Source organism: Pogona vitticeps, chromosome 2, assembly GCF_051106095.1.
Source record: "Pogona vitticeps strain Pit_001003342236 chromosome 2, PviZW2.1, whole genome shotgun sequence".
In the NCBI taxonomy this organism is placed as follows: Eukaryota; Metazoa; Chordata; class Lepidosauria; order Squamata; family Agamidae; genus Pogona; species Pogona vitticeps.
In genome coordinates this window covers 294340899-294362413 of record NC_135784.1, presented here as the reverse complement: position 1 = coordinate 294362413, position 21515 = coordinate 294340899, and the positions used below count along the sequence as shown (strand labels likewise).

Sequence of the window (21515 nt, the reverse complement as noted above, 5' to 3'; positions counted from 1 at the left end):
TGCAAATCTAATATGCCTTGTAAGTGCTAATTGGGGTGACCGTGCTACTAGCCCTGTTTGCTTTCAACAGGTAGACGGATATGTATATCAAGACTCTTCCCATTGCCAGGTGGTGAACTTTATTTTCAAAGCACAGTTTTTTTTATTACACTACCCTTATTTGTCTTTTAGAGAATGGGGCCTTGCTTTTTGTCTGTTGAAACCACCTTCAAAACATATCCAGTTAATGTTCAGCAAAATCTGTCTCGGGGAAATTAAGTCTTTACCCTTCCATTTTTTTTTCCCAGCAATGGCAGTCTCTCTCTCTCTCTCTCTCTCTCTCTCTCTCCGACAACTGGGGAATTCTGGGAGTTGTAGTTGGGAAAAATATTTCCAAGTAAGCTCCAAATGTGCCTTGCCATGTTGTTTGTAACAAATGATGTAGAATTTCCAGAGATTGAAGAGGTTTCTTTTGTAAGACTGCACAGTTCCCAGACTCCGTCCATCCAGCAGTTGGAGTCTTTAAAAAAAATTATTTCCAAGCTCTTAGAATTCAGTTTTGATGATGAAGAGAAAACACACATGTAAATGCGTTTTTAATTCTATCCTTTTGTCTAAAGAGGACAGGTATATATTGTTTTCTCCCATCCTGGCCCCTGGTTTATCCTTTCTCCTGTCCTTGTGAGGTGCTAATAATAATTATGTGCCATCAAGTTGATGCTGACTTACGGCGAACCTTTCCAAGGTTTTCTACATAGAGAATACTGTATACAGAAGTGGTTTATGATTCTTTTCTTCTGGGGGGCACCCTGGGACATTGCAGCTTGCCCAAAGCCACACAGGCTGTCTCTTCTCACTGGAGGCACAGTAGGGTATCAGATTCCCAACTGCTGGCTCTGCCACTTGTATTCTTTCTGTCTTATCCAACTGTCCTCAATCCCGTGTCCTGTGGATGTTGTTGGAGTGCAGTTCTCATCATCTCCCTACCACAGGTGATTTTCTATACAACATCTGTATAAAGACACCTTACAATGTACATATGAAGTGAGTAGAAAATACTGTTTGTTATATGAATAAAGTTATTTTCCTCCTTGTTAAGGTACTTCTGAAGTGTGCCTTCATTATGTGCTCATTCCAACAGGAACAAAAAGGTCATTCATTTTAGATACTAACAGTTACCTGCTGTGCAACTTTGTCCGTTTTAAGGCTGGTAGTATCATTAGCCATGGACTATAATCCTTTATTTAACCTTTCTTATTCTCCTCCTCAGGTTACCAGTCTCCAGGGATCCCTTTGGACTTAGGGGAGCCTTTGGGAACCTCAGGTTGTGTATGTTTGTGGACCTTTAATACCCCAAAATCATAGCCGGAGAGGGATTTATCAAGACCTCTATTCATAAGGCTCCCTCAGGTTGAAAGGGGTGCATAAGAGGGAGCCTTAGAGCCAAGGGTAAGGAGAGATAGCAAAGGGAGCCTTAGAATTAGGAGCAAGAAGGGAGTGCGTAATTTACACTGAATGGTAGAGTCCACAGCTGACGGCATCATTACCTTTTATACACATGGAGTTGAGCGACAGGATTGCAGCCATTACAGTGGTACCTCGCATAGCGATGTTAATTCGTTCAAAAAAACCATCGCTATGTGAAACCATCGCTATGCGAAACACCATTTCCCATAGGAATGCATTGGAAACCGGTTAATCTGTTCCAATTGGAACGGATTGCCATTGTTAAGCAAAAAAACCCATAGGAAACATCGCTAAGCGAAACAATGTTTCCTCCATTGGAATGTATTGAAGCTGACTCAATACATTTCAATGGCTTTGCGAAGTCAATTTTTGCAAAATTAAGTGTGTCATAAAAGGGTCAAAAATGGTTTTAAATGCTTGGATTAGCTTCTGCATCCTCTAAAATGGATGCAAAAGTTAATTTGGCTTAGATGTGACTTTTCGTTAATTTATGGGGATTTTTCCCCCCAACTTTTGACAGCTGTCAAAATCTGACAGCTCCATTGTTTCCTATGGGGGAAGAAAAAATTCACAATAAATTAACGAGGACTCAGCAACTGTTCTAAATGCTTGGGTTCGTTAGAGGACCCCCTAAGTCGTGTGCAAACCTGCTTTGGCTTTGATCTGAACTTTCGTTAATTTATGGTGAATTGTTTTCTCCCCCATAGGAAAGCATGGAGCTGTCAGATTTTGACAGGTCCATTGGTTCCTATGGGCCAAAAAAAAAATTCACCATAAATTAATGAAAAGTCAGATCAAAGCCAAATCAGGTTTGCACATGACTTAAGGGGTCCTCTAACGAATCCAAGCATTTAGAACCGTTTTTGACCCTTCTAAGACACTTTTTTAATTGAAAAAAGAAACATCATTAAGTGAAGCAGGGGACCTAAAATCGCATTCGTTATGCAAAGCATGGTCCCAAATTTCGCGAAGCGAAAATCGCCCATAGGAAACATCGTTATACGGTGCATATTATTTTCTAAAAAAACACATCGTTATGCGAATTCACCGCTAAACGAGGCAATCGTTAAGCGAGGCACCACTGTATTTCCAATATCTCACGTGGTTTGTCCCACATTAATAGAGCAAGGGGTCTCTCTCAAGATAGGGCAGCTTACTGTGTATTAACAGCAACAAAAACCTGTTCAGCCATGTCCAGTATTAAAACTAAGACGACTTGCACAATCTGTGCTAGAATGCATCTACGTATTTAGTTTGAAGAATTTCAAGAATGCATTTCACTGCTGCTTGTGTATAATATTGCAAAATTTTTTGCTCCGAAAGTCCCTTAATATTGGGGATAAATTCCACTGATAAATGGCAGTCAGATACCAGCTTTGTTGAGATTTGTTTTTCTGTAAACCTAACAATGGTTCCCATAACTTGACATCAGTTTGACAGCATACAGTTATTAATTAATGGGGCTTTAGCTTTCGCCATTCTCTCATCCGTAATCCCCAATTTTAAAATTCATGGCTTTTTAATACTTTAGTGAGGCTGTCACTCCGGAGGCAAGACCAGTACAGTTAAGATTAGAGTCGTTCAGCTGCTTAGTTGACTGTCAGTTAATTGATAGTGTAGTGTATTTTGGCTATGGTGAAACACGGAAGGCACGCAGAATGACTGTTTCCAGCCTCTGGTGATTAACATGTCTTCCTTTACTGCCATTCAAGGAATGAACACATATTTTATATGAAACGCTATGTTACTTGACCTTTGAGATGCTCGTTTACTTGACTCATATGCAGACAATTAGCTGACCAAGTAATTTTGAATAGTTGAACTGGCCATCCTAGCTTGAGGGCTGGTCTCGTATCTGCAAAGATGTTTGATTGATGTGTCTTTACGGCCAGTTATGGCCTAAAGCAGGAATGGCCAACACACCAACCATATGTTCCCCTGCCCTCCGCATATGTTGCTGTTCAAAATGTGGAGAAATGCTGTTTCTCGACATCCTTGTGAGCAGAGGCTCTCAAAAATGAAATATGCAGTCCATGGTGTATTGGAGCCACAGCTTCTAGAGTCAAAACCAAGGGATCAAGGATCCCTTTAAGATGTGCGGCTCCGTACATGTGCGCGCACACACAACTCCATCCCCTCCCCTGTGGAGCTTTCTTCCTTCTCTGCACAACCTCTTTGGTTCCATCCGTGACGCAACTTTGCACATGCAGGACGGCAGCGTTGCATGCTCACACAAAGGAGAAGTCGCATGAGAGAAAGGTGACATGTTGCCCAGCGGGGCTGAAAATTAGAGGGTACGTTTCATGGGATGTTCTGATTCCTGGAACTATGGCATCATCTGCCATCCCTTGAACCTTTCTTATTCCACTTGAGTATAGCTGCAATCCCTCAGAGTGGCAGGGGGAGACATGGGTACTCTTAGGAGCAATATGATCTAAGATAGGGGTCGTCAACCCCTGGTCCGCGGCCTTGCACCAGTCCACGGGTTTCCTTTAACTGGGCCGCTGACACGGATCTCTGCCCCCCGCACACATGGGAGGGGTGTGTGTGTGTCGTGCTTGCGGAGGGGTGTGTCATGCTTGCGGGTGAGCATGTCATACTTGCGGAGGGTCGTGTTGCACTTGTGCCGGGGCCGAAGAACCACAGCCAACAAGGAACAAACAAAAAGGAAAGGTTTTGATGTTTTCTTGATAAATCAGCAATGCTGATCATGTGAGCCCTGTCTCGGTAATTCACTTCTTGTGTTATAAGAGGCAGAATCAGTAGGGAATCAGTAAAGTGTCAGGCCTGTGATTATTCTTGTGGATATCCTACATTTGGAGGGGTGGGAGATGGAATTTTGCCATGGCCATCAAGACTGTTTTGGGGATGAACTGTGGAGCTGTTGAAAAATAATGCAAAAGAGAAAATGTAGAGGAGATATGTAAACTGTCTGGAAAACATTTGAGATTTTTTGTAGTTAAAATATTCTGCTGGGGTCCCTTGTTTACTACTGACACTATAGTAATACTATTAATTTCCAAAACATTGTAGTTTTTATTCACAGGATATTTTAAAGTTCATGAAATTAATGTTCAATGTTTTCCTCCACTGTTATTTACCCATATTTTTCGCACCATAAGACGCACTTTTTTCCCACAAAACGGGGGGGGGGGAGAGTCTATGCGTCTTATGGAGTGACGAAAACAGATTATATTTTCCTGTTTTCTTCTCCTAAAAAATTGGTGCATCTTATGGAAAGGTGTGTCTTATGGAGCGAAAAATACGGTAATCTCTGCCCACACACTTCCGAAATAAAAAGACGGACACAGGTGTTGGAGTTAACTAGGGCCACACTTTATTGCTTTTAACCTCCAATCACTCACATCCTGCAGTGGGGCCTGGACGTCATGTGCATCCCTGGGGCAGGCTCTAGGGGTATCTCTTACCCCCTCTCCAGTCCTAAGCTGGTGAGTTCCAAGCCCCTGGTCAGAGCCGTCTCCTGAACAGCTTGTACCCAGCCGGCCACAGACTGGGAAGAAAAACCTCCCTGTCTGCCGTCTGTCCAATTGTCTAGGACTAAGGCATTCAATGGTTGGGACTATATCTTATTCACCCCTCATCCCAACAAGTGAAACGCTAGATCCTGGTTGCTGTGATGCTGGGTGCAATAAAACCCCATGTGCTTTTTGGGAGCTCACTGAAACTCACCTTCTCTTCCGCACTACCTGACAGTTTGACCTATTTAAACATGACTCAAACCTAGAATAGCCCTCAGAATCCCATGGGTAAACAGTGTGGGATAGGCAAAAATACGTCCGCCCACCTTTTATATGCCAATCAGGTGAGACGGACCCAAAATTCCTATCCGGCCCCAAAGCGACCACCTCTGCCACACTGGACCCAGGGTGGGCAGGTTAACTGAAACGAAAAAAGGCTGGCTGGGGGCAGAAGGATCTTATAACTGCACCAACATCCAGGCCGAGCACAGCTATGTGGGAAGTGCCAATTAGTGCCTCTACCTGCCTATGTCAGATCAGGAGACATGGGAAAAATAGTTCCAAGCCAGTGTATGACTCCACACCGGCAGAGATATACATTGCCCACCAGCTCCAGAAATACAAAGATGGACTCAAGTGTTGGAGGTAACTAGGAGCACAACCAATTTTAACCCCTCTATTGAGGGGTGGGTTGTGGGGGGCATGTTATAAATGGTGTGAGGGATTGGTTAGGGCTGACGGGCATGTGGGGCATGGAAGGGATGAGGCGAGTGTATAGTGGGATGTTTTTTGTCCATGTGGGGCAGAGGAGCCGTCATGTGGCATAGTGTGGGATTGGGAGAGGAGGATCTCCTGTAGGGGAGCCATACAGCTGGGAAGAAGGTGGAGTGTGTGTATGTATAAGAGGGGAGTTGGGTGGGTCTAGAGGTGATGGGTTTTTTTTTTTAAGTAACAGTATGTCTGGGTATGTGCATATGAAGAGCAATGATGGGGGATTGTGGGTAGGAGGAGACGAAACATGTTCTGTTGGTTGCTGGAGGGAGGGAGGTGTGGGGAGGGCTGGTCAATGTGATAGTAGATGAATTCAGATGTCGGGATTGAGTGGGGGGATGAAGATTTGGCTAAAATGTGAGATGGAGACGAAATGTGTGAAGTATATACGGGAGAGAGCAGGTCTCGATAGGACCTTGTCTTCCTCCCAAACATTTACTTACCTGCCAACAACCTATTTTGTTGTTTAGTCATTAAGTTGTGTCCGACTCTTCATGACCTCATGGACCAGAGCACGCCAGGCCCTCCTTGTCTTCCACTGCCTCCTGGAGTTGGGTCAAATTCGTGTTGGTAGCTTCGATCACACTGTCCAATCATCTTGTTTTCTGCCGTCACCTTCTTCTCTTGCCTTCACATTTTCCCAACATCAGGATCTTTTCCAGGGAGTCTTCTCTTCTCATGAGATGGCCAAAGTACTGGAGCCTCAGCTTCAGGATCTGCCTTTCCAGTGAGCACTCAGGGTTGATTTCCTTCAGAATTGATAGGTTTGTTCTCTTTGCAGTCCAGGGGACTCTCAGGAGTCTCCTCCAGCACCACAATTCAAAAGCATCAATTCTTCGGCAGTCAGCCTTCTTTATGGTCCAGCTCTCACTTCCATACATCACTGCTGGAAAAACCATAGCTTTAACTATGCAGACCTTCGTGGGCAAGGCGAGGTCTCTGCTTTTTAAGATGCTGTTGAGGTTTGTCATCGCTTTCCTCCCAAGAAGCAGGCGTCTTTTAATTTCGTGTCTGTTATCACCATCTGCAGTGATCATGGAGCCCAAGAAAGTAAAATCTGTCACTGCCTCCATATCTTCCCCTTCTATTTGCCAGGAGGTGATGAGACCAGTGGCCATGATCTTAGGTTTTTTGATGTTGAGCTTCAGACCATTTTTTTCCTATCCCTCTGAGGTCGGTAAAATGAGTACCCAGCTTGCTGGGGAAGCAATGTGTAGCCTTCATAATGTAAACCAGAGGTCTCCAACCCCCGGTCCGCAGCCCGGTGCCGGTCCGTGGGCCGAGCTGGACCAGGCCGCGGAGACAGACCTCCCCCCCGCACGATGAACAGCCATTGGACCCAGACATTAAGCGCCTCCCGGCGCAATCCCAGCATTTGAATTCTGAAACACGCTGGGACTTCGCTGGGCAGAAGCGTCTATCACCACCGCCTGACGGCTTCGCGTTCTGTCGGTGTTTTGTCTGCTCTGTCTCCCCGTCTCTTCCTGTGCTCCCCTGGCAGAGGCAGAAGAGGTGAGCCCAACAGGGAGTGCATGAAGGTCTTCCCGCCTTCCCTTGCCACCCTTCCATTGAAGGGAAAAGGAGAAGCGTTTCAAGAGCGCTTTTGGCAAAGGCAGAAAGTGCCCGCCGCTGGAGGGGAAAGAGACGTTAGCTCTTATCGCTCCCATACACGCGTGCGCCCCTTTTGGCTTGCCTTGAGCTTGGACTTGGAGCCTTTGCCACTTCCCATGGAAGGAAAAGCCGAAGGAAAGCCACGTGGCCATGGGAAGCCTGAAGGAAGAGCTGCTGAAACCGATCTGGCACGCCTTCACCGCCCTCGGGGGGGGAGAGGAGTGCATGCGGGGGGAGGTCTGTGTTCGCACTCCGGTCAGCCTCCACAGCCGGGAGGGGGGAGGCAGTGATGTTCAAGAGCAACTGCCCACCATCCCTCCATGCACACAGGCAGCCAGGCGGCCATCCAGCCCCGCCAGGATGCTCCAGGGCGCTAATGGCCCCAGACCCTGCTTGCTTGCTCGCCCCCTCCTGCTCCTGCTGTTACTGCTTGGCCAGGATGCTCGGGTGGCCGTTGTGCGCCCGCAGTGGGAAGGGCTGGGTGGGGGGCGCCTTTGCCTGCCACGCAGGCCACTGCCTTTTCCTGGGGGAGACGCGGCTGTGGAGGGGCGGGTTCCAGCTCCACAGGTAACCGGCTGGCTGGCTCGTCCCTTGCGTGGACAATGGCCTGCCAGGAGCAGGCGGGAGGGGCGGCTGGGCTGGCCTAGCCCCCCCCTCTGCCCCCATCATCATCATCTGCCTCGAGCAGAGGCGGAGGCTCCTCTTGGATCGGGCCGTCGAGAAGCTCTGGCTCCGGCCCCCGCAACGCTTCCCAGAAGCACCTCAAGTCGCCATGACAACACTGCCATGGAAGGAAAAGCTGAAGGAAAGCCACGAGGCCATGGGAAGCAAGAAAGAGCTGCTGAAACCGATCTGGCACGCCTTCACCGCCCTCGACCTGGACTGGAGCGGCAAAGTCTCCAAGTCAGCAGCTCTTCCTTCAGGCTTCCCATGGCCACGTGGCTTTCCTTCGGCTTTTCCTTCCATGGAAAGTAAGGAAAGTCTCCAAGTCAGCAGCTCTGACTTTGCTGCTGCCGCAACTCAGGGCAACAAGGGGACCAGTCCCGATTCCTCCACGTGGGGAGGCGAATGCTCTGGGTGAGGCCGGCTCTCCCGCACGCCGTGGAAGGCGGGTGAAGCTCAGGACGGAGCCATCCGACGAAGCAACAAAGAGGGAAGGCCAGCCTGGGGAAACGCCGGGGCGCCCAAGCGCTCCCCAGGGCGTGGGCAGCAGGGGCTTCTGAGGGCTCACAGCACTGACCTCAATGGGGCTGACGGGGTGGAGGAGAGCTTTCCTTCAGCGGCGGATTCTGCTCTAGCACCAGCATGGGCTCCGGTGGAAGCTCAGCTCAGAAGATTTCCAACAGCAAGGGCTGCCAGCCACCCAACCAAGGGACCTCCCTGTGTAAGAAGAGCTGCACGGAAGGGGGCCCTTTTCCGGGGGGAACCTCTTCTGCCCTGATGCCTGCTTTGAATGTAGAAAGCGGCAGCTCGCGTCCTTACTGGCTCTGGTTCTGGCTGGCTCTGAAAGGCGCCAGAAATCGAGCTTTGAGGGACTGCACAATCCCGCTGCATACAACCAGAGCACAGTCTCTCCACCACGCTAGGCAACAGCTCCGTCCTCCTGCCTTCCCTTGAGGGCCTCCCGCTGAGGGGAAAAGGAGAAGTGCTTCAACGGTGCGTCGTTGGCAAAGGCAGAAAGTGCCTGCCGCTGGAGGGGGAAGAGACGTTACCCCACCACACTCACTCTCCTCGCTCCCATACACGCGTGCGCCCCTTTTGGCTTGCCTTGAGCTTGGACTTGGAGCCTTTGCCACTTCCCACAGAAGGAAAAGCCGAAGGAAAGCCATGTGGCCATGGGAAGCCTGAAGGAAGAGCTGCTGAAACCCATCTGGCACGCCTTCACCACCCTTGACCTGGACTGGAGCAACAAAGTCTCCAAGTCAGAAGCTCTTCCTTCAGGCTTCCCATGGCCACGTGGCTTTCCTTCGGCTTTTCCTTCTGTGGGAAGCGACAGTCTCCTCCACCCCGTCAGCCCCATTGAGGTCAGTGCTGTGAGCCCTCAGAAGCCCCTGCTGCCCACGCCCTGGGGAGCGCTTGGGCGCCCCGGCGTTTCCCCAGGCTGGCCTTCCCTCTTTGTTGCTTCGTCGGATGGCTCCGTCCTGAGCTTCACCCGCCTTCTACGGCGTGCGGGAGAGCCGGCCTCACCCAGAGCCTTCATCTCCCCACGTGGAGGAATCGGGACTGGTCCCCTTGTTGCCCTGAGTTGCGGCAGCAGCAAAGTCAGAGCTGCTGACTTGGAGACTTTCCTTACTTTCCATGGAAGGAAAAGCCGAAGGAAAGCCACGTGACCATGGGAAGCCTGAAGGAAGAGCTGCTGACTTGGAGACTTTGCCGCTCCAGTCCAGGTCGAGGGCGGTGAAGGCGTGCCAGATCGGTTTCAGCAGCTCTTTCTTGCTTCCCATGGCCTCGTGGCTTTCCTTCAGCTTTTCCTTCCATGGGAGTGTTGTCATGGCGACTTGAGGTGCTTCTGGGAAGCGTTGCGGGGGCCGGAGCCAGAGCTTCTCGACGGCCCGATCCCCAAGAGGAGCCTCCGCCTCTGCTCGAGGCAGATGATGATGATGGGGGCAGAGGGGGGGGCTAGGCCAGCCCAGCCGCCCCTCCCGCCTGCTCCTGGCAGGCCATTGTCCACGCAAGGGACAAGCCAGCCAGCCGGTTACCTGTGGAGCTGGAACCCGTCTCCCCCAGGAAAAGGCAGTGGCCTGCGTGGCAGGCAAAGGCGCCCCCCACCCAGCCCTTCCCACTGCGGGCGCACAACGGCCACCCGAGCATCCTGGCCAAGCAGTAACAGGAGGAGCAGGAGGGGGTGAGCAAGCAAGCAGGGTCTGGGGCCATTAGCGCCCTGGAGCATCCTGGCGGGGCTGGATGGCCGCCTGGCTACCTGTGTGCATGGAGGGACGGTGGGCAGTTGCTCTCGAACATCACTGCCTCCCCCCTCCCGGCTGTGGAGGCTGACCGGAGTGCAAAGACAGACCTCCCCCTGCACGCACTCCCCTCCCCACAGCTGCTTTGCGCGCATGCCAGCCCCAGCGTGAGCGCTCCCTCACTGCTTTGCGCATGTGCCCGATAGCGTGCACAACTGCAGGGGGCCTCCCCACCTTTCTCTGAGGCTTAGCCGGTCCGTGGTCCTCAAAACGTTGGGGAACGCTGATGTAAACCACCCAGAGAGTGCTTGAAGCACACTGGGGTGGTATATAAGCAGCACGCTTTGCTCTTTTTTGCGCTCTCCTCTTTCACCCTCATTAAGAGGTTCTTTAGTTCCTCCCCGCTTTCTGCCATTAGAGTGGTATCATCTGCATATCTGAGGTTGTTGATATTTCTTTTGGCAATCTTAATTCCGTCTTTGGATTCATACAATCCAGCTTTTCGCATGATGTATTCTGCATATAAGTTAAATAAGCAGGGAGGCAATACACAGCCTTGTCATACTCCTTTCCCAATTTTGAACCAATCAGTTGTTCCATATCCAGTTCTAACTGTTGCTTCCTGTCCCACATATAGATTTCTCAGGAGATAGATAAGGTGGTGAGGCACTCCCATTTCTTTAAGAACTTGTCGTAGTTGAGGTCCACACAGTCAAAGGCTTTTGCGTAGTCCATGAAGCAGAAGTAGATGTTTTTCTGGGACTCTCTGGCTTTCTCTATAATCCAGTGCATGTTAGCAATTTGGTTTCTAGTTCCTCTGCCCCTTCGGAATCCAGCTTGTACTTCTGGGAGTTCTCGGTCCACATACTGCTGAAGCCTACCTTGAAGGATTTTGAGCATAACCTTGCTAGCATGTGAAATGAGTGCAATTGTACAGTAGCTGGAGCATTCTTTGGCACTGCCCTTCTTTGGGATTGGGATGTAGACTGATCTTTTCCAATCCTCTGGCCACTACTGAGTTTTCCAAACTTGCTGGCATATTGAGTGTAGCACCTTAACAGTGTCATCTTTTAGGATTTTTAATAGTTCAACTGGAATGCCATCACCTCCACTGACCTTGTTGTTAGCCATGCTTTCTAAGGCCCAATTGACTTCATTCTCCAAGATATCTGGCTCAGTGTAAACAACCACACTAAAGGGGTGCCTCGACTTGCGACCATAATCCATTCCAGAAGATGTACATAACTCGAAATGGTCGTAAGTCAAAGCACCATTTCCCACAGGAATACATAGAAACCTCATTAATCTGTTCTGGCCGGAAAAAAATGCACTAAAAAATAATAATAATAAAAAACACTGGAAGCCCCATAGGAATGCCCTGGGGCAAAAAAAACACAGCAAAACAAACAAACAAACAAAAAACACAGCCAGCCCTAGTGGAACACTATGGGGCTGGGAAAAAAAACACAAAAAACCCCACACAGAGAGCCAGCCCCAGTGGAACACCATGGGGCTGGGGGGGGGAACACAATACCCCCAAACACAGCCAGCCCCAGTGGAACACGATGGGGCTGGGAAACACACACACACACACACACACACACACACACACACACACAGCCAGCCTCAGTGGAATGCTATGAGGCTGGGGGAAAAGACTCAAAAGGAAGCCCACACACACACAACCAGCCCCAGTGGAACGCCATGGGGCTGGGAAACAAAACATAAAACATCCCCCCACATACACACAACCAGCCTGAACGCAGTGGAGCTGGGAGAAAAACCACACCAAAACACAAAAAACATCAAAGCCCAGGAGGGAAGGCAGTAAAACTGGAAAAAATAAACCAAAACCAGTTTTGATCTCTTACCTGGTCATTGTCTTTACCTGTATAAGGAGGGAAGGTGGTAAAAATGCAAACATTAAACCAAAAATTAGTTTTGATCCCTTACCTGGTCGGTGTCTTTACTTGAATAAGGAGGGAAGGCAGTTAAAATGGAAAAAATAAACACAAATTGGTTTTGCTTCCTTACCTGGTCAATGTCTTCACCTGCATAAGGAGGGAAGGTGGTAAAATGGAAAAAAATAAACCAAAATTAGGTTTCATCTCTTACCTGGTCGGTGTCTTTACTTGCACAAGGAGGGAAGTTGGTAAAAATGCAAAAAATAAACCAAAATTAGGTTTGATCTCTTACCTGGTTGGTGTCTTGGCCTGTATAAGGAGGCAAGGCAGTTAAAAAGGAAGAAATAAACCAAAATTAGGTTTGATCTCTTACCTGGTTGGTGTCTTGGCCTGTATAAGGAGGGAAGGCAGTTAAAAAGGAAGAAATAAACCAAAATTAGTTTTGATCTCTTACCTGGTCAGTGTCTTTACCTGTATAAGGAGGGAAGGTGGTAAAATGCAAAAAATAAACCAAAATTGGTTTTCATCTCTTACCATCTCAGTGTCTTTACCTGAATAAGGAGGGAAGGCAGTTAAAAAGAAAAAAATGAACAGAAATTGGTTTTGATTCCTTACCTGGTGAATGCCTTCACCTGAATAAGGAAGGTGGTGAAAATGGAAAAAAAAATAGGTTTGATCTCTTACCTGGTTGGTGTCTTGGCCTGTATGAGAAGGGTGGTAGTAAAAAATAAATGAATCTAAACTGAGGTTTGATCCCTTACCTGGTCAGTGCCTAACCTTAAGATATGTTGTTTTACTTAAAAGATAGTTTTAGTTAGGCATCCTTCAGTCTTGAAAGACTATGGTAACATGCTCTGTATGGAGGACTTGGAACAGTGTCTGGTATGGCTGAGGAGGCCAGTTCGAGAGTGACAATCCCTTCCACACTGAAGACAAATACAATCTGTCCCCTGTCCAGCTCCCTGATTTTGCTGCTTTTGTGACTTCCTCTTTGTGTCGGCCTGCTGGACAAGGGTCTCTTCAAAATGGGAGAGACCGTGATGCAACGCCTGCCTCCAGGCTGAATGCTCAGATGTCAGGATTTCCCATCTGTTGAGGTCCATTCCTAAGGCCTTCAGATCCTGCTTGCAGATGTCCTTGTATCACAGCTGTGGTCTCCCTCTGGGGCTATTTCTCTGCACTAATTCTCCATACACCCATCTGCCGGCCACAGCCCACTGGGTGAGAGGCAGGGGAACTGTGGTCGGCCCCCTGTTGGATGCCAGCCCTTTCTCAAGGGAGCTGGCTCAACCTTCCCCTGTGCTGGCAGGATCAGGCCCTGCTGCTCCCGGCTGCCTCATCTCCTACCAACACCGGCCACCTGGCCCAGGGGGAGAGAAAGGTTTTAACCGGAGCTTCCTTTGGGACCTGACCGGACGAGCGTGCCTGCTGACAGAGGGAACAAGAGACCATCTGCCGGCCACAGCCCACTGGGTGAGAGGCAGTGGAACTGTGGTCGGCCCCCTGTTGGATGCCAGCCCTTTCTCAAGGGAGCTGGCTCAACCTTCCCCTGTGCTGGCAGGATCAGGCCCTGCTGCTCCCGGCTGCCTCATCTCCTACCAACACCGGCCACCTGGCCCAGGGGGAGAGAAAGGTTTTAACCGGAGCTTCCTTTGGGACCTGACCGGACGAGCGTGCCTGCTGACAGAGGGAACAAGAGACCATCTGCCGGCCACAGCCCACTGGGTGAGAGGCAGTGGAACTGTGGTCGGCCCCCTGTTGGATGCCAGCCCTTTCTCAAGGGAGCTGGCTCAACCTTCCCCTGTGCTGGCAGGATCAGGCCCTGCTGCTCCCGGCTGCCTCATCCCCCTCTCAACATGAGCTACATGGCTGGGAGGGAGAGAAGGGGCTTTAGAAAAGTTTTATTTTATATATGTTTTAAATGTTTTTAAATTGTTATTAATTGCCATCAGTGAAGAAGAGACCCACAGTGGATCTAATGGAACAGGAAGGGGGGAGGGTGTTGGAGGGGGCAGCCATTGAGGTGGTGCTGGGTAGGGGAAGGAATGGCGGTGGGGGTAGGACATGCCCGCGTAGGAGAAGAGAGGTTAGATATCTTACATCTATCCCCTCTTCTAGTTCTACCCCCAACCAGATGGTATCAGGCGACCATATCAGCAAACCCTCGAGCCACACGGTGCTGTTGATGAACGCCAGGTCAGTACAAAATAAAACTGCCCTCATCCATGATGTAATTCTGGATGAGGGGTCTGACCTGGCGTGCATTACTGAGACCTGGGTGGGAGAGGAGGGTGGTGTTCCCCTCTCCCAGCTATGTCCGCCTGGGTACTCAGTCCAGCACCAGGGTCGCTCAGAGGGTCGGGGAGGGGGAGTTGCTATAGTCTATAGGAGTTCTATCTCCTTGACCAGGCTTCCTATCCCTTTGAGAGGAGGTCTTGAGGGCCTGTATTGTGTGTTGGGCTCGCGAGACAGGTTAGGGATTCTGTTGGTGTACCGCCCACCCTGCTGCGTACCAACAGTCTCCCTGCCTGAGCTGACAGAGGTAGTCTCGGACCTGATGTTGAGGACTCCCAGGCTGTTGGTGCTGGGGGACTTCAACATCCATGCCGAGGCTGCCTTGACTGGGGCGGCTCAGGACTTCATGGCCACCATGACAACCATGGGGCTGTCTCAATGTGTCATCGGTCCGACGCATGAGAAGGGCCACACCTTGGACCTGGTTTTCTCAACGGGACTGGAAGATGGTGGTTTGGATGTGGAGGGGCTGGTCGTGACCCCATTGTCATGGTCAGACCACTTCCTGGTCAAGTTCAGTCTATTAGCGTCTTCTTCCCTCTGCAAGGGTGGGGGATCTATTAAGATGATCCGCCCTCGGAGACTAATGGATCCAGATGGATTCCTGAATGCTCTGGGGGATTATCCGTCTGATATGGTCGGCGCTCCTGTCGAAGCTCAGGTCACCCTATGGAATAGGGAGATGACCCGGGCAGTTGACACGATTGCGCCTAAGCGTCCTCTCCCTGCTCGCCGAGCCCAGACAGCTCCTTGGTATACTTCTGAACTGCGGGCGATGAAGCGAGAGGGGAGACGGCTGGAGCGCAGGTGGAGGAAATCCCGCTGGGAGTCCGATCGAACACGACTTAGAGCCCATTATCGGGCCTATTTCGTGGCAATACGGCTGGCGAAACGGCAATATTTCTCCAGCCGTATTGCTTCCTCAGAATGTCGTCCAGCAGAGCTGTTTCGGGTGGTCCGGGATCTTCTTCAACCGGGAAATCCGGTGGAGGTCCCGGACTGCTCATCAGCTCGCTGTGATGAGTTTGCTATACATTTTGAGGGAAAAATCGCTCAGATTCGCAGTGGGTTGGACTCCACAGTTACTGCAGAATCAGAGGATGTGTCCAGTGCGCCGTGCTTAGGTCCAGTATTAATGGATGAGTTTCAATTGTTGAGACCTGATGATGTGGACAGGGTGCTTGGATCTGTCCGTTCTACCACCACTCCGCTCGACCCTTGCCCATCCTGGCTAATTGGAAGATCAGCCAGGGGGGTTCGCACCTGGGTCCAGGAGGCCGTGAATGCCTCTCTGAGAGAGGGAGTGGTCCCTACCGCCTTGAAAGAGGCGGTGATTCGACCACTCCTTAAAAAGCCTAACCTGGACCCAAGGCTGGTGGTCAACTACCGACCAGTGGCGAACCTCCCTTACTTGGGCAAGGTGTTGGAGCGGGTTGTGGCCGGGCAACTCCAGGCGCTGCTGGATGAAACGGATTTTCTGGATCCATTTCAATCGGGTTTCAGGCCGGGTTTTGGTACAGAGACTACCTTGGTCGCCCTGTACGATGACCTTTGCCGGGAGAGAGACAGGGGGAGTGTGACCCTGTTGATACTCCTGGACCTCTCAGCGGCTTTCGACACCATCGACCATGGTGTCCTTCTGGATAGGCTGGCTGGGTTGGGAGTTGGGGGCACTGTTTTACAGTGGTTCCGCTCCTTCCTGGCTGACCGTGTCCAGAGGGTGGTGCTGGGGGACAGTTGCTCTGCCCCATGGCAGTTATGTCATGGGGTTCCTCAGGGCTCAATACTGTCCCCCATGCTGTTCAACATCTACATGAAACCGCTGGGAGAGGTCATCAGGAGGTTTGGGCTGAGGAGTCAGCAATATGCTGACGATACTCAGCTCTACCTCTCGTTTTCCACCAATCCAGGTGAGGCAGTTTCTGTGCTGAACTCGTGTCTGGACCTGATAATGGACTGGATGAGGGTTAATAAATTGAAACTCAATCCAGACAAGACGGAAGTGCTGTTAGTGGGTGCTTCGCCGGACAGGCTGGAGGGCCATTTCCCCGCCCTGAATGGGGTTACACTCCCCCTAAGGGACAGGGTCCGCAGCTTGGGGGTGCTCCTGGACCCCAGTCTAACTCTGGAAGCCCAGGTGGACTCGGTGGCCAGGGGCGCCTTCCTTCAGCTGCGGAAATTATACCAGCTACGGCCCTACCTGGACGAGCGGAGTCTCATGACAGTCACACATGCACTGGTAACATCCCGCATAGATTACTGCAATGCGCTTTACGTGGGGCTGCCTTTGAAGACGGTCCGGCGATTGCAACTGGTCCAGAATCGAGCTGCGCGGCTGGTGAGTGGTGCAGCTGCCACGGAACATATCAAGCCGATTCTGTATAAGTTACATTGGCTACCAGTTGCTGCCCGGGCCCAATTCAAAGTGCTTGTTTTGACATATAAAGCCCTAAACGGCTTGGGCCCTGGATACCTGAAGGACCGCCTCCTTCCATATGAACCTACCCGGCAGTTAAGATCTAGCCAGGGGGCCCTTTTGAAAGAGCCGTCCCTTAAGGAGGTAAGAGGGACGGCTTGTAGACAAAGGGCCTTTTCGGCAGCTGCCCCCAGACTATGGAATGCCCTCCCGACTGAGATTCGTCTGGCGCCGACATTGATGACATTTCGGCGCCAGGTCAAAACCTTCCTGTTCCAGAAGGCTTTTAATTGAAATTATATTAGCTGTGGGTCTGATGGCAATTTTAATTGTATTTTAATTGTATTTTAATTATTTTATCTTTTGCTATATTGAATTTTAATTATTGTAAGCCGCCCAGAGACCTCTGGGTAGTTTGGGCGGCATATAAATTGAATAAATAAATAAATAAATAATACAGGAGATCTTTTGGAATCCAACCATCAGCCATTCTCACGACATGCCCAAGCCAACATAGATGGCACTGTTTCAGTAATTTATGTATGCTAAACATTTCCAGCTCATTCTAGGACTACTCTGTTTGGAACTTTGTCGTGCCAGGTGATACCAAAAATGCGTCGGCGCCACGCATATGGAAGGTGTTCAGTTTCCTCTCCTGCCGTGCACAAAGGGTCCAGGACTCACTGCAGTACAGGAATGTGCTCAGGACACAGGCTCTATAGACCTGGATCTTGGTATATGTTGTCAGCTTCTTATTTAGCCATACTCTCTTTGTGACTCTAGAGAGCATGGTAGCTACTTTGCCATTGCGTTTATCCAGCTCGACATCTAGAGAGAGTGTGTCAGAGATCGTTGAGCCAAGGTACACAAAGTCATGAACAACCTCCAATCCTTGTGTGCAGATGGTAATGGAGGGAGGTGAGTCCACTCCCTGGCCCATGACTTGTGTTTTCCTCGGGCTGATTGTTAATCCAAAGTCTTGGCAGGCCTTGCTAAAACGATTCATGAGTTGTTGGAGGTCTTCAGCAGAGTGGGCAACAATGGCTGCATCATCTGCGAAGAGGAGATCCCATATATATATTTCAGTTGGACTTTGGTTCTCGCTCTCAATCTAGAGAGATGAAAGAGCTTTCCGTCTGATCTAGTCTGGAGATAGACACCTTCTGTTGCAGTTCCAAATGTGTGCTTCAGTATGACAGCAAAAAAGATCCTGAAAAGGGCTGGTGCAAGGACACAACCCTGTTTCACTCCATTTCGGATGTCAAAGGGATCTGATGTTGAGCCATCAAAACTACGGTGCTCTTCATTCCCTCATGAAAGGACCTGATGATGTTAAGGAGTCAAGGTGGACATCCAATCTTGGGAAGTATTTTAAAAAGGTCATCCCTGCTAACTAAATCAAAGGCCTTTGTGAGATCTATGAAGGCCACAAAGTGGCTGTTCTCTACATTTCTCCTGCAACTGTCTGAGGGAGAATACCATGTCGATGGTGGATCTATTAGCTCGAAATCCACACTGTGATTCTGGATAGACTCTGCCTGCAAGCACCTCTTCAGCACAACACAGGCATGCAGATTCCCTACAACGCTAAGAAGAGAGATGCCACGGTAGTTATCGCAGTCACCCCTGTCTCCTTTGTTCTTGTACAATGTGACAATGTTTGCGTCTGTCATGTCCTGTGGTACTCCACCTTCCCTCCAGCAAAGACGAAAGACTTCATACAGTTCGGTAGTGATGGTCTGTTTACAGCACTTCAGCACTTCAACAGGGATGTTATCCTTTCCAGGTGCCTTGCTGGAGGCAAGGGAATCCAAGGCCGCTTTTATTTCTGCTAAGGTTGGTTGGCTGTCCAGCTCTTCCAAGACAGGCAGGCACTCGATGCTATTTAATGCTTATTCAGTTACTACATTCTCTCTGGAATATAGCTCAGAGTAGTGCTGCACCCAGCGGTCCATCTGCTGTGCTCAGTCCTGGATGATCACGCCTGTAGCAGACTTCAAGGGAGCAGATTTCATCTCTATTGGACCTAAAGCCTGCTTGATACCATCATACGTTCCTTTGATATTACCTGTGTCCACTGCTATCTGTATCTGAGAGCAGAGCTGAAGCCAATAATCATTGGAACATCTCCTGGCAGCCTGTTGGACTTGGCTACGAGCAACTCGAAGAGCTTGCAAGTTATACTCGCTAGGACAGGCTTTGTATGCTGCTAGAGCTCTCCTCTTATCCTCTATGCCTGGCATCAACTCCTCCAAATGGGCTTCGAACCAATCAGCCACCTTTTTGGTCTTCTTGCCAAATGTGGACAAGGCGGTGTTATACACAGCGTTCTTGAAATGTTCCCATCATTCAAGTGCGTTTGCATCAGCCGGGCCTGGAAGGGTTTCCTCAAGCGCTTGGGCAAATTCCTCCATTTTTCTTTGATTGTGAGTCTTGCTGATGTCAATACTGATCTTCCTTTTTCGTGTGATATAATCTTTTTGTTCACAGTTTTACTCTACTACACACCAGGGAGTGATCAATATCGCAATCAGCACTCTGGTAACTGCATGTGATCGTAATACTAGGAAGGCTAGAACGTCTAGTGAGGATCAAATCGAGCTGATGCCAATGCTTGGATCTTGGATGTCTCCAAGAAACTCTGGAGATAGTTACGTGATACGTATTAACATTTATAAACCACTATCTCTTTAAATTTTGAGCAAGTAATTAACACAATGAATATGAAAATAAATACAAGTGAAATCAACCCAGAAAGCGAACTATTAAGCTGAACAAGTCAATAGATCCTGGCATATTAACACATTAAATGGGTAAATATTTCAGACACAATAATCTTTGGAACCATTCAGACTTGGAAACAATATGTAAAGATGTCTGTTGTTCATTTCTGAACAACATAGACAAAAACTTTTTTTCTAATTATAGTTACTAAGGAAGGAGATTAACCAAATACAATCTAATGGATGCTAGGGATGAAATACACAGATTAATCATGCAGAGTGGGCAAATGTTTCAGAAATGAAACATTTCTGCTTCATTTCCAACAACTACACTCATGGCTCCATCAGAAAGGGGGTACCCAGAAAAGGATCCCCACAAATGCTACTCTTTCCCATCTGGGTGGGAAGTCTATTATTGAAATCCAGCTTACATCTGGCTGCCCCCTGACACATCCATTTATCTCCATTAAAAATAACAGCAACTGCTCAAAAGTACCACATCAACTGCCCTGCCAGAACTCAACATCTTAAACCCATACTACCCAGGCAACACCTTAATGTAGTTTCCAGAGCTATAGACAAAACAGGAAGCAATCCTGTCCGTTGATACAGAGTACATCTCTACAAACTATGAACCTGAATGGCTGAGCAAGTCCATGGTTAAGCCCGAATGAAAGGTAAATTTTGAAAAGCCAAGGTCTCTCCAGCTCAAAACACTGGTAGACCATGCAAATCGGAACTGTGCAGCTCAAGTTCTCAGTACCAAACTCAACCATCTGAATTGGGCCCCACAAGTGAATGGCTATTCCAAGAATGAAATCAAAAGAGCCATCAAACTAAGAAAACAACAGCAAACTGAAGAGGAAAAACAGCCACCCACAAATAAAGTATTTCTTCCATACTGTACATCAAAGGGGTCACGGACCGCATGGAGAAACTTTTGAAAAAACACAACCTACAAACAGTATTCAAGCCCACCACAAAAATACAACAAATGTTACAGTCAGCAAAGGACAAAAGGCATCCCCTCACCACTGCAGGAGTGTACTGGATATCTTGCAGTTGTGGACAGGTATATATTGGAACCACAAAACGCAGCATTCACACCAGAATCAAAGAACATGAGAGACACTGCAGACTAAAAGAACCGGAAAAATCAGCAGTAGCTGAACATGCCCTAAAACAAGCTGGACATCAAATTCTATTTCAAAATACTGTACTGAAGTACTGGACAACACCAGCAATGATTATGTTAGACTGTACAGGGAGGCCATTGAAATCCATAAACATCAGCAGAGCTTCAACAAAAAATTAGACAGTCTAAAACTTAACAATGCCTGCCTCCCAGGACTGAAAAAATACAGCTTGCAAAAGGTCAGCAAACTGTACCCAGCCACAAGGACCAGGGATCATTGCACAAAAAAGACCAGCTAAAGACACCCATCAACCACAGTGACAGATAATCTCTCCCCCCTCTTATCACAACAATACATCTACAACAAAAACATGCTGATCACCCTATCTCGAAAAAAGGACAAAAGCTGTTCCCATGACTATAAATACTCAACTATCCAACAAACAGCAACAGAGCATGGACAGAGTTCCTATTCCAGTCTTCTGAAGATGCCGACCACAGAGACTGGCGAAATGTCAGGAAGAACAACCTTCAGACCATGGCCAAAGAGCCCAAAAAATCCACAACAACCATCAGACCCGGCCATGAAAGCCCTCAAGAATACAACTCTCTAACTCACTCTGTTCCCAATGGCTGTTGAGGCAGGAAAGCAGCAAGTGGGCAAAGACCAACTGTCATGAACTTAAAGCACTGTTGCTCCACCAATCATGTGACCTCAGAGGTCATGTGACACTTCATTATGTCCTCAGTGGCATGTCAATAGTTATTTAAATGTCTCTCACACTCTTAAGCCCAACTAGGCTGCTTGCAAGAGTGAAGTAAAAGTCTTGTC

At 48.9% G+C, this 21515-nt stretch overlaps 1 protein-coding gene across 3 annotated transcripts in view; it reads left to right on the top strand.

Annotated features, from left to right (window-relative positions):
• RAI14 (retinoic acid induced 14) overlaps window positions 1-21515 on the top strand; it is a 142773-nt gene that overhangs the window by 67973 nt on the left and 53285 nt on the right. The gene's annotated exons all lie outside the window — the stretch shown is intronic.